Source organism: Salvelinus alpinus, chromosome 31 (assembly GCF_045679555.1).
Source record: "Salvelinus alpinus chromosome 31, SLU_Salpinus.1, whole genome shotgun sequence".
NCBI lineage: Eukaryota > Metazoa > Chordata > Actinopteri > Salmoniformes > Salmonidae > Salvelinus > Salvelinus alpinus.
The window spans coordinates 38,993,620-39,013,919 of NC_092116.1; the positions used below are offsets into that span (position 1 = coordinate 38,993,620).

General features: G+C 37.5%; 1 protein-coding gene and 1 long non-coding RNA gene across 3 annotated transcripts in view; both read right to left on the bottom strand.

Annotated features, from left to right (window-relative positions):
- The window catches only part of LOC139561635 (butyrophilin subfamily 3 member A2-like), a 1,433,431-nt gene that overhangs the window by 1,116,853 nt on the left and 296,278 nt on the right, over positions 1-20,300 (bottom strand). The gene's annotated exons all lie outside the window — the stretch shown is intronic.
- On the bottom strand, positions 7,716-19,309 carry LOC139561648 (uncharacterized). The gene is made up of 2 exons (XR_011672176.1): positions 19,035-19,309; positions 7,716-7,904 (listed from the first exon to the last, which is right to left on the bottom strand). It is a non-coding gene; the product is annotated as an uncharacterized lncRNA (long non-coding RNA).

Here is a 20,300-nt window from a genome sequence, read left to right on the forward strand (position 1 = left end):
GATGCAGTCTATCACAGTGCCATCCGTTTTGTCACCAAAGCCCCATATACCACCCACCACTGCGACCTGTACACTCTCGTTGGTTGGCCCTCGCTTCATACTCGTCGCCAAACCCACTGGCTCCAGGTCATCTACAAAACCCTGCTAGGTAAAGTCCCCCCTTATCTCAGCTCGCTGGTCACCATAGCAGCACCTACCTGTAGCACGCGCTCCAGCAGGTATATCTCTCTGGTCACCCCCAAAACCAATTCTTCCTTTGGCCGCCTCTCCTTCCAGTTCTCTGCTGCCAATGACTGGAACGAACTACAAAAATCTCTGAAACTGGAAACACTTATCTCCCTCACTAGCTTTAAGCACCAGCTGTCAGAGCAGCTCATAGATTACTGCACCTGTACATAGCCCATCTATAATTTAGCCCAAACAACTACCTCTTCCCCTACTGTATTTATTTATTTTGCTCCTTTGCACCCCTTTATTTCTATCTCTACTTTGCACTTTCTTCCACTGCAAACCAACCATTCCAGTGTTTTTTTTACTTGCTATATTGTATTTACTTCGCCACCATGGCCTTTTTTTATATTTCTATTTATATATATATTTTATTTGCCTTCACCTCCCTTATCTCACCTCACTTGCTCACATTGTATATAGACTTATTATTGACTGTATGTTTGTTTTACTCCATGTGTAACTATGTGTTGTTGTATGTGTCGAACTGCTTTGCTTTATCTTGGCCAGGTCGCAATTGTAAATGAGAACGTGTTCTAAATTTGCCTACCTGGTTAAATAAAGGTGAAATAAAAAAAAATAAAAAATAAAATATCACTACATCTAACCCATAACACACTATACTATATCATTACATCTAACCCATAACACACTATACTATATCACTACATCTAACCCATAACACACTATACTATATCACTACATCTAACCCATAACACACTATACTATATCATTACATCTAACCCATAACACACTATACTATATCATTACATCTAACCCATAACACACTATACTATATCACTACATCTAACCCATAACACACTATACTATATCACTACATCTAACCCATAACACACTATACTATATCATTACATCTAACCCATAACACACTATACTATATCATTACATCTAACCCATAACACACTATACTATATCATTACATCTAACCCATAACACACTATACTATATCACTACATCTAACCCATAACACACTATACTATATCACTACATCTAACCCATAACACACTATACTCCTCTATCATTACATCTAACCCATAACACACTATACTATATCACTACATCTAACCCATAACACACTATACTATATCATTACATCTAACCCATAACACACTATACTGTATCACTACATCTAACCCATAACACACTATACTATATCACTACATCTAACCCATAACACACTATACTCCTCTATCATTACATCTAACCCATAACACACTATACTATATCACTACATCTAACCCATAACACACTATACTCCTCTATCACTACATCTAACCCATACCACACTATACTATATTACTACATCTAACCCATAACACACTGTACTATATCATTACATCTAACCCAAAACACACTATACTCCTCTATCATTACATCTAACCCATAACACACTATACTATATCATTACATCTAACCCATAACACACTATACTATATCATTACATCTAACCCATAACACACTATACTATATCACTACATCTAACCCATAACACACTATACTATATCACTACATCTAACCCATAACACACTATACTATATCACTACATCTAACCCATAACACACTATACTATATCACTACATCTAACCCATAACACACTATACTATATCACTACATCTAACCCATAACACACTATACTATATCACTACATCTAACCCATAACACACAATAATATATCACTACATCTAACCCATAACACACGATACTATATCATTACATCTAACCCATAACACACCATACTATATCACTACATCTAACCCATAACACACTATACTATATCACTACATCTAACCCATAACACACTATACTATATCATTACATCTAACCCATAACACACTATACTGTATTATTACATCTAACCTATAACACACTATACTATATCACTACATCTAACCCATAACACACTATACTATATCACTACATCTAACCCATAACACACTATACTATATCACTACATCTAACCCATAACACACTATACTATATCACTACATCTAACCCATAACACACTATACTATATCACTACATCTAACCCATAACACACTATACTATATCACTACATCTAACCCATAACACACTATACTATATCACTACATCTAACCCATAACACACTATACTATATCACTACATCTAACCCATAACACACTATACTCCTCTATCACTACATCTAACCCATAACACACTATACTCCTCTATCACTACATCTAACCCATAACACACCATACTATATCACTACATCTAACCCATAACACACTATACTCCTCTATCACTACATCTAACCCATAACACACTATACTATATCACTACATCTAACCCATAACACACTATACTATATCACTACATCTAACCCATAACACACTATACTATATCATTACATCTAACCCATAACACACTATACTATATCGCTACATCTAACCCATAACACACTATACTATATCACTACATCTAACCCATAACACACTATACTATATCATTACATCTAACCCATAACACACTATACTATATCATTACATCTAACCCATAACACACTATACTATATCATTACATCTAACCCATAACACACTATACTATATCATTACATCTAACCCATAACACACTATACTATATCACTACATCTAACCCATAACACACTATACTATATCACTACATCTAACCCATAACACACTATACTATATCACTACATCTAACCCATAACACACTATACTCCTCTATCATTACATCTAACCCATAACACACTATACTATATCATTACATCTAACCCATAACACACTATACTATATCACTACATCTAACCCATAACACACAATAATATATCACTACATCTAACCCATAACACACTATACTATATCATTACATCTAACCCATAACACACCATACTATATCACTACATCTAACCCATAACACACTATACTATATCACTACATCTAACCCATAACACACTATACTATATCATTACATCTAACCCATAACACACTATACTGTATTATTACATCTAACCTATAACACACTATACTATATCACTACATCTAACCCATAACACACTATACTATATCACTACATCTAACCCATAACACACTATACTATATCACTACATCTAACCCATAACACACTATACTATATCACTACATCTAACCCATAACACACTATACTATATCATTACATCTAACCCATAACACACTATACTATATCGCTACATCTAACCCATAACACACTATACTATATCACTACATCTAACCCATAACACACTATACTATATCATTACATCTAACCCATAACACACTATACTATATCATTACATCTAACCCATAACACACTATACTATATCATTACATCTAACCCATAACACACTATACTATATCATTACATCTAACCCATAACACACTATACTATATCACTACATCTAACCCATAACACACTATACTATATCACTACATCTAACCCATAACACACTATACTATATCACTACATCTAACCCATAACACACTATACTCCTCTATCATTACATCTAACCCATAACACACTATACTATATCATTACATCTAACCCATAACACACTATACTATATCACTACATCTAACCCATAACACACAATAATATATCACTACATCTAACCCATAACACACTATACTATATCATTACATCTAACCCATAACACACCATACTATATCACTACATCTAACCCATAACACACTATACTATATCACTACATCTAACCCATAACACACTATACTATATCATTACATCTAACCCATAACACATTATACTGTATTATTACATCTAACCTATAACACACTATACTATATCACTACATCTAACCCATAACACACTATACTATATCACTACATCTAACCCATAACACACTATACTATATCACTACATCTAACCCATAACACACTATACTCCTCTATCATTACATCTAACCCATGACACACTATACTATATCACTACATCTAACCCATAACACACTATACTCCTCTATCACTACATCTAACCCATAACACACTATACTATATCACTACATCTAACCCATAACACACTATACTCCTCTATCACTACATCTAACCCATAACACACTATACTATATCACTACATCTAACCCATAACACACTATACTCCTCTATCACTACATCTTACCCATAACACACCATACTATATCACTACATCTAACCCATAACACACTATACTCCTCTATCACTACATCTAACCCATAACACACTATACTATATCACTACATCTAACCCATAACACACTGTACTATATCATTACATCTAACCCATAACACACTATACTCCTCTATCATTACATCTAACCCATAACACACTATACTATATCATTACATCTAACCCATAACACACTATACTATATCACTACATCTAACCCATAACACACTATACTATATCATTACATCTAACCCATAACACACTATACTATATCATTACATCTAACCAATAACACACTATACTATATCACTACATCTAACCCATAACACACTATACTATATCACTACATCTAACCCATAACACACTATACTATATCACTACATCTAACCCTAACATACTATACTATATCACTACATCTAACCCATAACACACTATACTATATCATTACATCTAACCCATAACACACTATACTATATCATTACATCTAACCCATAACACACTATACTATATCACTACATCTAACCCATAACACACTATACTATATCACTACATCTAACCCATAACACACTATACTATATCACTACATCTAACCCATAACACACTATACTATATCACTACATCTAACCCATAACACACTATACTATATCATTACATCTAACCCATAACACACTATACTATATCACTACATCTAACCCATAACACACTATACTATATCACTACATCTAAACCATAACACACTATACTATATCACTACATCTAACCCATAACACACTATACTATATCACTACATCTAACCCATAACACACTATACTATATCACTACATCTAACCCATAACACACTATACTATATCATTACATCTAACCCATAACACACTATACTATATCGCTACATCTAACCCATAACACACTATACTATATCACTACATCTAACCCATAACACACTATACTATATCATTACATCTAACCCATAACACACTATACTATATCATTACATCTAACCCATAACACACTATACTATATCATTACATCTAACCCATAACACACTATACTATATCATTACATCTAACCCATAACACACTATACTATATCACTACATCTAACCCATAACACACTATACTATATCACTACATCTAACCCATAATACACTATACTCCTCTATCATTACATCTAACCCATAACACACTATACTATATCATTACATCTAACCCATAACACACTATACTATATCATTACATCTAACCCATAACACACTATACTATATCATTACATCTAACCCATTACACACTGTACTCCTAATGCATTTCCTACAGTCATAAACATACTAACAGTTAGTCAATATACAACATTCCCTCCTCTGGAACAATGAACACTCATTTTCCACGAAACTTTAAAAACATATTGACTTGAAAAGAGAAACAAAGTACATGTTTAATAACTTAGCACCACTCATTGATGCGATGTAACATAAATTCATGGTTTTCCCACGCGGTCATCCAGTGATTCCCCACACAAACCACCTCCGCTCACAATGACACTTTGAGATAAGTTCCTGGAGACTCTGTCGGCCAAATAAATGTCAGCATCGTATCCACCTGTAACGGCCGATGAACTGGACCGAAGCACAGCTTGGTGAGCGTACATTTTCCCTTTATTTAAAATGGCACCAACAAAACAATAAACCACACAAAACGACCGTGAAGCTTAAGGGCAATAGTGCCACAAACAAAGACAACTACCCACAACGAAAGGAGGAAAAAAGGGCTACCTAAGTATGGTTCCCAATCAGATAGACAGCTGTTCCTGATTGAGAACCATACCCATATCCTTCCTGTTTGGCCCTGTCCGGGGGTATCTTCGGATGGGGCCACAGTGTCTCCTGACCCCTCCTGTCTCAGCCTCCAGTATTTATGCTGCAGTAGTTTATGTGTCGGGGGGCTAGGGTCAGTTGGTTATACCTGGAGTACTTCTCCTGTCTTATCCAGTGTCCTGTGTGAATTTAAGTATGCTCTCTCTAATTCTCTCGTTCTCTCTTTCTTTCTCTCTCTCTGAGAACCTGAGCCCTAGGACCATACGTCAGGACTACCGAGCACGATGACTCCTTGCTGTCCCCAGTCCGCCTGGCCTTGCTGCTATTCCAGTTTCAACTGTTCTGCCTGCGGTTACGAAACCCCTACCTGTCCCAGACCTGCTGTTTTCAACTCTTAATGATCGGCTATGAAAAGCCAACTGACATTTATTCCTGATTATTATTTGACAATGCTTGTCATTTATGAACATTTTGACAATCTTGGCTCTCTCTAATTTTCTCCTTCTCTCTTTCTCTCGGAGGACCTGAGCCCTAGGACCATACGTCGGGACTACCGGGCGTGGTGACTCCTTGCTGTCCCCAGTCCGCCTGGCCTTGCTGCTATTCCAGTTTCAGCTGTTCTGCCTGCGGTTATGGAACCGCCACCTGTCCCAGACCTGTTGTTTTTCAACTCTTAATGATCGGCTATGAAAAGCCAACTGAAAATTATTCATGATTATTATTTGACCATGCTTGTCACTTATGAACATTTTTGAACATCTTGGCATAGTTCTGTTATAATCTCCACCCGGCACAGCCAGAAGAGGACTGGCCACCCCTCATAGCCTGGTTCCTCTCTAGGTTTCTTCCTAGGTTTCTTCCTTTCTAGGGAGTTTTTCCTAGCCACCGTGCTTCTACACCTGCATTGCTTGCTGTTTGGGGTTTTAGGCTGGGTTTCTGTACAGCACTTCGAGATATTAGCTGATGTACGAAGGGCTATATAAAATAAACTTGATTGATTGATTGATTGATACCCGGCCAAAACATAGACACACAAAACCATAGAAAACAAAACATAGAATGCCCACCCCAAATCACATCCTGACCAAACCAAATAGAGACATAAACAGGCTCTAAGGTCAGGGCGTGACCTTAGCAATTCTCTCTCGCTGTATCCCAATCACAACTAAAACATTTTATAATTTATCCAACCCGAATGTAGAATGACTGACCTCAGTGCGTTGAGACTAAGGCTGATATTCCAGTTGTATCAACTCAGATCATCCCTGTTAGAACACACTTTATAAACAACCTTTTATTGCCGGTCATACCTCTTCTCATTACCCCCTTTGACCCTGTTTTCCTGTCATGATGGTAAAGAAACAATCTCAATGCATGTTAGTTTAAATAGTTAGCAGTGTGTATACCACCTCCCCCCCCCCCCCTTTCCGTCACCCGGCACTTATCATTCATTTCCCAACGGCACATGTAAACGTTTGCCTGTCACATTTCATGGCCCTTAATAATGTCTCGATTTTAATATCCAAGTAGATACCTCTGTTTCTCCCACATACACGAGTCTCTCACCTGAGCCGTTCTCAGTACTCCTGCCGCCCGCACCCCGGTTTATGGACTCTGATAGACGTGTCAAAAGTCACATTGCATGCCTTTGTTGCTCTTTCTTCAGCCGGTTAGGGAGGGTTTTGAGGTTGACACTGTGGTCAAAAATGCATGCATTAAAACACGATCTGACGTCACCTTCCATGATAACCTCAAAAAAGCACAGATCAGAACAACAGTTAAGTTCATTTCATTTCTGTTTCAGGAAACTAGACAAACATTGACTATATGACGAATTATGACATGAACCTTTTCTTAATAACATCTATAAGACAAATGTCACAAAGCATAACATGATGTTACTGCTAAAAAAGATTTTCTAAAGTAGTCCGTATTCCCTTCTTCTACTGGCGACCTCTCAGAAGAGCTACCAGATCATGAAGTTAGCACCCTAACCCCTCGCAGAATTCCCACTCCACGATCCCAATCTGCACCCTAACCCCTCGCAGAATTCCCACACAACGATCCCAATCTGCACCCTAACCCCTCGCAGAATTCCCACACAACGATCCCAATCTGGGGAAATTTATATCAAAATAAAAACATGAAATCAGCAATACATATATCATAGTTCATAGTGAAGTAACTGTCATCCCTTATTAACATATATTTTCCTTCCTATTTGCAGCCTGAACACAGTACCACTGTATAAGTACCCCAAAAACCAGGACCTCAGGGAACTGGTCATTTACCACTTTCAAACACGTGATTAAAAGTAAACATGTTAAATCAAAAATAAACTAATTCACATAACTAATCAACTTAGAATTACAACTCTTTATAACTCCCTAAGGAAATAATCTCCTAAAGTAATGGTATAATTTGGATAGAGAATGGTGTTTCTCATGAATTATATAATGAAATCCCACGTCTATTTAATTCATAATGAAGTTGATCATTCTTCATTAGGAATTTTTAATATTCAGGGCTTTCGTCACCATTAAAATGTTTCCTCTCCCTTTCTTTCCCTGTCCTTCGGAAACCATTTAAATACCTCTTCAAAACATTTCATCCTATAAATCCCACAACACGGCCATATTATCTCTCCCCCGATCCTTTTCCCCATGTGGTTCTCAATCATACCACATTTATTTTAAATTAAGTTAATTTTAGGTTTGGTAACCCCAATGCTAATTCCTCGTGACCCCTCCACCCTTTCGTCCATTCTATAATCCCATTCCAGAATAAGACAACAGAAAACGTAAATGTATTTAAAAATAAAACCACATAAAATGTCCCATGATTTAAACAAAGGTCTCCTGCATTTGCAAGGAATGTTTGGGCATATTTAAATGTGTTACCTTTAGAATCCCCTGGCATTTAGAATCTTCAACCCAAAATACGTTTTCCTGTGGCAAAGTTAGCCAATTTCTCATCGCAAGGAATCCCGCAATATTTAATCCCTGGCCTTTACTAAACTGTTAGGTAAAAGGTTATCTCATACGTCTTCCTTAACAACTGTAATCTCTATGTATATCGATCGAACAGAGACACCGCTAGGGGAAAGTTCCATCCTTGCTAACCTCAAAACGAGTAGTTGTTGATCTTTTGAAAAAAGATGCAAACGCTTGGCAGCATTTCCTCTGAATACAGCATCTCCATACTCACTTTACACTCCCTTTTCCAATGACCCCACACCTAAAACAGGACTGCAGCATTTCCTCTGAATACAGCATCTCCATACCCATTTACACCCCCTTTTCCAATGACCAAATATCTCCACACCTAAAACAGGACTCTGTCTCCCTACGCTTTGATGCTTTCCGCTACATTTCTTTGGTTTCCCTTGGCCATTGAAACTGAAGTTAGTGATATTCTCTATGGCCCTATTAGCGGCCCCAGTCCTTCTGTATCAGTGTGCTGGTGTTACACTTTCTGGGTTTATCGTTATGCATTTCCTGTTGATAGAATGCTGACATCAAAACGCTGGTATATTGAGCTTTTGATTCTGGTTTCATGTCCTTGTGCCAAGTCATAATTGAATTCTTTATTTGATTTGAATTCTCCGTCAGCAGGAAAATGTTGTCCAATTTTCTCTAATTTGCTCAATTTTTCCCAAATTCCTGAATTGGTAGAATGCTCGTGCTCTTCTTTCAGCGTCTCCATGTCTTTATTAAATGTCTCTATATTACAGGGAGAAACAGGTTCGTTGGTCGCCACTAGTTATTATTCCCTAAACACTCCCAACGGTGTTCAGGGTGTTTTAGATTTCTCCCGTCTATAAAACCTTCAACTCAATTCTTGCTCGTACAATATGCATAGTATTATTACTATTGGATAGAAAACAATCTCTAGTTTCTAAAACCGTTTGAATTATGTCTGTGGGTGAACCAGAACTCTTTCTACAGCGAAAATCATGACAGGACATGCGAAGGTCCGAAAAATAGTCTCTGTTCTCGGATCAGTTTAAAGCTCTGTGTGTGCCCTATGGATCGAAATGAACTGCACCCGCCTTCCCCTGGATGTCAGTAACCAATGAGAAGTGGAATGGTGTTTCTACGTATTTCTCAGAGCTTATAAAAGGGCAAGGAACGAGGTGCGCTCTCTTTTCGACTTCCGCCATTACGCAACGCAAGACCTCAGGATAGCATTTTGAAACGCTCAGTTATCGGCCTTAGATATGTCCGTCTGTAATTTAATTCGGTATAGGTGTTAGAAACATCATAACGAAGTTATTTGAAACCGATTTATATCAGTTTATGCGAGTATATTGCTATTTTCGGAATATTCGTAGTATTGCGTTTGAGGATTTGGACATGTGTGTGCCACGTAGCTACTGTTAGCTGCTAGTTCCGAAGTTGAAGTGGACGTTTTACAACAAAGCAACGATTCTTTTGGACAAAAGGACACCTTGCCCAAGATTCTGATGGAAGCTCGTCCAAAAGTAAGAGCTATTTATGATTTTATTCTGTATTTATGTGGAAAAATGTAAACGCATTTTTCGGACAATATTGCGGCACTAGTCTGGCTGTAACGCACACTGTATGTCTAGTAACGTTAATTTTAAAAATCTAAATCAGCGGTTGCATTAATAACCAATGCATCTTTCATTAGCTGTCCAACCTGTATTTTTTTAGTCAATCTAATCGATAAATAATCGTAAACTTAGGTGCCCTTCCAAGATGGCGCCGGCCAGAATGCATGCCATGTTTTGACTGATTACATAGCATAACCACGATTTGTGATGCTAAATATGCACATTTTCGAACAAACTCTATATGCATTGTGTAATATGATGTTACAGGACTGTCATCTGAAGAATTCTGAGAAGGTTAGTGAAAAAATTAATATATTTTGGTGGTGATAACGTTATCGCGCTTTTTGCCTTGAATCAATGCTGGGGTGATGTTAGCTCATGTGGTATGCTAATATAACGATATATTGTGTTTTCGCTGTAAAACACTTAGAAAATCTGAAATATTGTCTGGATTCACAAGATGTTGGGCTTTCATTTGCTGTACGCTGTGTATTTTTCAGAAATGTTTTAAGATGAGTAATTAGGTAATACACGTTGCTCTCTGTAGTTATTCTAGTCGCTTTGGGTGAGTTTTGTGATAGTGGCTGCAATGGTAAACTGTGATTTATACCTGAAATATGCACATTTTTCTAAAAAAACATATGCTATACCATAAATATGTTATCAGACTGTCATCTTATGAAGTTGTTTCTTGGTTAGTAGCTATATATATCTTTATTTCGTCGAAATTGTGATAGCTGCCCATGCAGGAAAAAAATGGTGGAGAAAAAAAAGTTGTGTCTTTTGCTATCGTGGTTAGCTAATAGATTTACATATTGTGTCTTCCCTGTAAAACATTTAAAAAATCAGAAATGATGGCTGGATTCACAAGATCTGTATCTTTCATCTGGTGTCTTGGACTTGTGATTTAATGATATTTAGATGCTTGTATTTACTTGTGACGCCATGCTAGGCTATGCTAGTCAGCTTTTTTACTGTGGGGGGTGCTCCCGGATCCGGGTTTGGTAGCAGTGAAAGGTTAAACAAAAAAACTCACTGTAACTGGGACTTTTGTCCTTTTTTACAGGGATACACCCCCACTAGGGACCTATCCTCTATATGGAACATACCCTTCACATATATTAGCCTGGCTCTCGCAGGGATATACCCCCACTAAGGACCTATCCTCTATATGGAACCTACCCTTCACATATATTAGCCTGGCTCTCGCAGGAATATACCCCCACTAGGGACCTATCCTCTATATGGAACCTACCCTTCACATATATTAGCCTGGCTCTCGCAGGGATATACCCCCACTAGGGACCTATCCTCTATATGGAACCTACCCTTCACATATATTAGCCTGGCTCTCTCGCAGGGATATACCCCCACTAGGGACCTATCCTCTATATGGAACCTACCCTTCACATATATTAGCCTGGCTCTCGCAGGGATATACCCCCACTAGGGACCTATCCTCTATATGGAACCTACCCTTCACATATATTAGCCTGGCTCTCGCAGGGATATACCCCCACTAGGGACCTATCCTCTATATGGAACCTACCCTTCACATATATTAGCCTGGCTCTCGCAGGGATATACCCCCACTAGGGACCTATCCTCTATATGGAACCTACCCTTCACATATATTAGCCTGGCTCTCGCAGGGATATACCCCCACTAGGGACCTATCCTCTATATGGAACCTACCCTTCACATATATTAGCCTGGCTCTCGCAGGGATATACCCCCACTAGGGACCTATCCTCTATATGGAACCTACCCTTCACATATATTAGCCTGGCTCTCGCAGGGATATACCCCCACTAGGGACCTATCCTCTATATGGAACCTACCCTTCACATATATTAGCCTGGCTCTCGCAGGGATATACCCCTACTACGGACCTATCCTCTATATGGAACCTACCCTTCACATATATTAGCCTGGCTCTCGCAGGGATATACCCCCATTAGGGACCTATCTTCTATATGGAACCTACCCTTCTGATGTCGCCACACATATATTAGCATGGCTCTCGCAGAGAAAAACCTCCACTTGGGACCTTTCCTTAAGGGAACCTACCCTTCACGTATATTAGCCTGGCTCTCGCAGAGAAAAACCTCCACTTGGGACCTATCCTGATGGGAACCAACCATTTATCGGATCATCAAGAACTTCAAGGAGAGCGGTTCAATTGTTGTGAAGGATGAAAAGGTACCACCTGGTATCAAACGTATAGCTGGTTCTTTCATCAAGCCACCTGTATTGCTGGCCTTGCCTGCCTTTTGGAAGGTCTGTATTGATGGCCTTGCCTGCCTTTGGAAGGTCTAAGCCAAAAGTCAAAAGTTTTTTTTTCAGGAGTTTTTTAAAACCATGTGACCTGATTAGGAGAAACTGGTCCCATCATAGTCCTTATAAACCTTTTTACAACTGATTAATCACTGTCATACATTTGTCATGACGTTGGCCTGTTGGGTGAGGTTTATGACCCCCCATAAATACCTTTCCCCTTTTCTCTCTCTCTACTCTATAGAGTTGACTCTTGAAAATCACTTTGTTAACATAGAGTCTGGGAACATCAAAAGGTGGCAAACGGAACCATATTTCGGTAATCCAACCAGTTGAAAATATGGATTGATACTTAATGAATATGATCTCAGATCTGTTGTTGTCTGAGACATTACTACTTATGACAGGATGACATAAACTGTATCTTGGAAAATCAACACATTCTAGTTATAATACTCACATGGAATTGTTGTGCAATTTAAATGTTTAAATAAGAAACTATTTGTGAAAAGATGAAATCTAATTTCTAATCTATAATGGTACAGATATAAAGATGAGTCCTCTATCTCTATAGGCATTACCCTAATCTATAATGGTAAAGATATAAAGACCTACCTCTATAGTCATTACCCTAATCTATAATGGTACAGATATAAAGACCTATCTCTGTAGTCATTACCCTAATCTATAATGTCACAGATATATAGATGAATCCTCTACCTCTATAGTCATTACCCTAATCTATAATGGTACAGATATAAAGACCTACCTCTATAGTCATTACCCTAATCTATAATGGTACAGATATATAGACCTATCTCTATAGTCATTACCCTAATCTATAATGTCACAGATATAAAGATGAATCCTCTATCTCTATAGGCATTACCCTAATCTATAATGGTACAGATATAAAGACCTATCTCTATAGTCATTACCCTAATCTATAATGGTACAGATATAAATACCTATCTCTATAGTCATTACCCTAATCTATAATGGTACAGATATAAAGATGAGTCCTCTATCTCTATAGTCATTACCCTAATCTATAATGGTACAGATATAAAGACCTATCTCTATAGTCATTACCCTAATCTATAATGGTACAGATATAAAGACCTATCTCTATAGTCATTACCCTAATCTATAATGTCACAGATATAAAGATGAATCCCCTATCTCTATAGTCATTACCCTAATCTATAATGGTACAGATATAAAGACCTATCTCTATAGGCATTACCCTAATCTATAATGGTACAGATATAAAGATGAATCCTCTATCTCTATAGTCATTACCCTAATCTATAATGGTACAGATATAAAGACCTATCTCTATAGTCATTACCCTAATCTATAATGGTACAGATATAAAGACCTATCTCTATAGTCATTACCCTAATCTATAATGGTACAGATATAAAGACCTATCTCTATAGTCATTACCCTAATCTATAATGGTACAGATATAAAGATGAATCCTCTACCTCTATAGTCATTACCCTAATCTATAATGGTACATATATAAAGACCTATCTCTATAGTCATTACCCTAATCTATAATGGTACAGATATAAAGATGAATCCCCTATCTCTATAGGCATTACCCTAATCTATAATGGTACAGATATAAAGACCTATCTCTATAGTCATTACCCTAATCTTTAATGGTACAGATATAAAGACCTATCTCTATAGTCATTACCCTAATCTATAATGGCACAGATATAAAGATGAATCCCCTATCTCTATAGTCATTACCCTAATCTATAATGGCACAGATATAAAGATGAGTCCTCTCTCTCTATAGTCATTACCCTAATCTATAATGTCACAGATATAAAGATGAATCCTCTCTCTCTATACTCATTACCCTAATCTATAATGGTACAGCTATATAGACCTATCTCTATACTCATTACCCTAATCTATAATGTCACAGATATAAAGATGAATCCTCTCTCTCTATAGTCATTACCCTAATCTATAATGGTACAGATATAAAGACCTATCTCTATAGTCAATACCCTAATCTATAATGGTACAGATATAAAGACCTATCTCTATGGTCATTACCCTAATCTATAATGGTACAGATATAAAGATGAATCCTCTCTCTCTATAGTCATTACCCTAATCTATAATGGTACATATATAAGGCCCTACTCTATAGTCATTACCCTAATCTATAATGGTACAGATATAAAGACCTATCTCTATAGGCATTACCCTAATCTATAATGGTACAGATATAAAGATGAATCCTCTATCTCTATAGTCATTACCCTAATCTATAATGGTACAGATATAAAGACCTATCTCTATAGTCATTACCCTAATCTATAATGGTACAGATATAAAGACCTATCTCTATAGTCATTACCCTAATCTATAATGGTACAGATATAAAGACCTATCTCTATAGTCATTACCCTAATCTATAATGGTACAGATATAAAGATGAATCCTCTACCTCTATAGTCATTACCCTAATCTATAATGGTACAGATATAAAGACCTATCTCTATAGTCATTACCCTAATCTATAATGGTACAGATATAAAGATGAATCCCCTATCTCTATAGGCATTACCCTAATCTATAATGTTACAGATATAAAGACCTATCTCTATAGGCATTACCCTAATCTATACTGGTACAGATATAAAGATGAATCCCCTATCTCTATAGTCATTACCCTAATCTATAATGGTACAGATATAAAGACCTATCTCTATAGTCATTACCCTAATCTTTAATGGTACAGATATAAAGACCTATCTCTATAGTCATTACCCTGATCTATAATGGCACAGATATAAAGATGAATCCCCTATCTCTATAGTCATTACCCTAATCTATAATGGTACAGATATAAAGACCTATCTCTATAGGCATTACCCTAATCTATAATGGTACAGATATAAAGATGAATCCTCTATCTCTATAGTCATTACCCTAATCTATAATGGTACAGATATAAAGACCTATCTCTATAGTCATTACCCTAATCTATAATGGTACAGATATAAAGACCTATCTCTATAGTCATTACCCTAATCTATAATGGTACAGATATAAAGACCTATCTCTATAGTCATTACCCTAATCTATAATGGTACAGATATAAAGATGAATCCTCTACCTCTATAGTCATTACCCTAATCTATAATGGTACATATATAAAGACCTATCTCTATAGTCATTACCCTAATCTATAATGGTACAGATATAAAGATGAATCCCCTATCTCTATAGGCATTACCCTAATCTATAATGGTACAGATATAAAGACCTATCTCTATAGTCATTACCCTAATCTTTAATGGTACAGATATAAAGACCTATCTCTATAGTCATTACCCTAATCTATAATGGCACAGATATAAAGATGAATCCCCTATCTCTATAGTCATTACCCTAATCTATAATGGCACAGATATAAAGATGAGTCCTCTCTCTCTATAGTCATTACCCTAATCTATAATGTCACAGATATAAAGATGAATCCTCTCTCTCTATACTCATTACCCTAATCTATAATGGTACAGCTATATAGACCTATCTCTATACTCATTACCCTAATCTATAATGTCACAGATATAAAGATGAATCCTCTCTCTCTATAGTCATTACCCTAATCTATAATGGTACAGATATAAAGACCTATCTCTATAGTCATTACCCTAATCTATAATGGTACAGATATAAAGACCTATCTCTATAGTCATTACCCTAATCTATAATGGTACAGATATAAAGATGAATCCCCTATCTCTATAGGCATTACCCTAATCTATAATGTCACAGATATAAAGACCTATCTCTATAGGCATTACCCTAATCTATACTGGTACAGATATAAAGATGAATCCCCTATCTCTATAGTCATTACCCTAATCTATAATGGTACAGATATAAAGACCTATCTCTATAGTCATTACCCTAATCTTTAATGGTACAGATATAAAGACCTATCTCTATAGTCATTACCCTAATCTATAATGGCACAGATATAAAGATGAATCCCCTATCTCTATAGTCATTACCCTAATCTATAATGGTACAGATATAAAGACCTATCTCTATAGTCATTACCCTAATCTATAATGGTACAGATATAAAGACCTATCTCTATAGTCATTACCCTAATCTATAATGTCACAGATATATAGACCTATCTCTATACTCATTACCCTAATCTATAATGTCACAGATATAAAGATGAATCCTCTCTCTCTATAGTCATTACCCTAATCTATAATGGTACAGATATAAAGACCTATCTCTATAGTCATTACCCTAATCTATAATGGTACAGATATAAAGACCTATCTCTATTGTCATTACCCTAATCTATAATGGTACAGATATAAAGATGAATCCTCTCTCTCTATAGTCATTACCCTAATCTATAATGGTACAGATATAAAGACCTATCTCTATAGTCATTACCCTAATCTATAATGGTACAGATATAAAGACCTATCTCTATAGTCATTACCCTAATCTATAATGGTACAGATATAAAGACCTATCTCTATAGTCATTACCCTAATCTATAATGGTACAGATATAAAGATGAGTCCTCTATCTCTATAGTCATTACCCTAATCTATAATGGTACAGATATAAAGACCTATCTCTATAGTCATTACCCTAATCTATAATGGTACAGATATAAAGATGAGTCCTCTATCTCTATAGTCATTACCCTAATCTATAACTGTACAGATATAAAGACCTACCTCTATAGTCATTACCCTAATCTATAATGGTACAGATATAAAGATGAGTCCTCTATCTCTATAGTCATTACCCTAATCTATAATGTCACAGATATAAAGATGAATCCTCTATCTCTATAGTCATTACTCTAATCTTAACACTCACTAAAGTATACTTAACCGTAACATAACCCTTGTTCCCAAATCAAACCGTCATTATTTGGACCTGGTGATTCTGCCTTCTCTTCCTTGGCTTCAGCCATATTTATGACTATAAAGAGAAAACGTTTTACGATCTGAATTATTTGTAACTCTTTAACTCAGATGGTAAAACGTCTTCTCTTTCTAGGCATAAACATGGCTACACTTCCTGTAGCTCGCCATTCTCTACTTTGTGCGCCACTTCGATACAGCTACGATTTTGGTAACAATTTAGGGGAGCATTTTCACTAACCCTTTTCCTAACTTAAAGTAATTAAACTACTTATCCTAACCTGCTACGAAACAGTCACTGCCGTATCGAAGTCGTGTGTAAATAGTGTTTGTCTGCCACGGACACCCTATAGCCTCACCACACCCAAACTGCCCTGTCTGCCACGGACACCCTATAGCACCACCACACCCCAAACTGCCCTGTCTGATGGAGATGGAGATGACCCTGACTGCAGCGTCTTCCACGGACACCACCCTACAGCACCACCCTACAGCACCACCACCCTACAGCACCTACAGCACCACCACCCTACAGCACCACCACCCTACAGCACCACCACCCTACAGCACCACCACCCTACAGCACCACCACACTACAGCACCACCACACCCCAAACTGTCCTGTCTGCCACAGACACCACCCTACAGCACCACCACCCTACAGCACCACCACACCCAAACTGCCCTGTCTGATGGAGATGGAGATGACCCTGACTGCAGCGTCTTCCACGGACACCACCCTACAGCACCACCACCCTACAGCACCACCACCCTACAGCACCACCACCCTACAGCACCACCACACCCCAAACTGTCCTGTCTGCCACGGACACCACCCTACAGCACCACCACCCTACAGCACCACCACACCCCAAACTGCCCTGTCTGATCAGACAACTACACAGTGACGACAAGACATCGTACATTTCCTGAACTTGAATTCTCCCCGTTTCTTTCTTGATAATATTATGTTCAGATAATAAAATAGCCTACAGGCTAAATAATGAAGGAATAATGTTGTGTCCTACCTGTCGTTGTCAATGAAACACTGAACAGAATCCCAAAACACCAGACCACCGAGGTCGGAAAGGTCTTCATTTCACTAACAAAACAAGTCTGACTCCAAGGTAAAGCTGTTTGTAACTGATGAATAAAACTATTTGGAGTTTATTAAAATAAACCAAAACAGTTGAAAGGCTAATTTGTCAACGAACAGAATGTAACACGACGTCTGTTCCAGAAATAACGGAGAAAAGGATGGTGGAGTTTCACACTTTACTTTCACTTTCACTTACAGTACTTCTAGTTGATTATCATCTCGCGATATCTAGCTCCATCTAGTGTTCTGATATGGACATTAACTTCATGTCATCTCGCGATATCTAGATCCCTCTAGTGTTCTGATATGGACATATTGGAATATCATATTGGAACAATAGAAAATTTCACATCGTAAGTTGTTACTAGTTGAAATATTTACTACAGTCTACTTGTTGTCACGTTTATTTCACGATTCCTATTTGTGCACATATCTGTTTTTAGGACATTTGACAAAGTTAATGTGCAGCATGGTAAGTATTCATAATACTTTTAATAAATACGAACACTTGAACAAAAACAACAAAGCGGCAAACGAGTTAGGGTACAAGTTAGTGGAAGTAATTTGTACATGTAGGTAGGGGTAAAGTGACTATGTATAGATAATAAACAGCGAGTAGCAGCAGTGTACAAAACGGGGGAGGGGGTATTCAGTGTAAATGTCCAGTGGCAGTTTTATTAATTGTTCAGCAGTCTTAAGACTTGGGCGTAGAAGCTGTTGAGGAGCCTTTTGGTCCTAGACCTGGCACTCCGGTACCGCTAGCCGTGCGGTGGCAGAGACAACAGTCAATAATTTGGGTGACTGGGATCTCTGACAATTTTATGGGATTTCCTCTGACATCGCCTATTATATAGGTCATGGATGGCAGGAAGCTTGGCCCCAGTGATGTACTACCCTCTGTGTTGTTGCCTACTTTTACCACCTGGGGGCGGCCCGTCAGGAAGTCCAGGATCCAGTTGCAGAGGGAGGTGTTTAGTCCCAGAGACGTTAGCTTAGTGATGAGCTTCGTGTGCACCATGGTAGTGAATGCTGAGCTGTAGTCAGTGAACAGCATTCTCACATAGGTGTTCCTTTTGTCCAGGTGAGAAAAGGCAGTGTGGAGAGTGATTACGTCATATGTGGATCTTTCGGGGCGGTATGTGAATTGGAGTGGGTCTAGGGTGTCCGGGAGGATGCTGTTGATGTGAGCCATGAC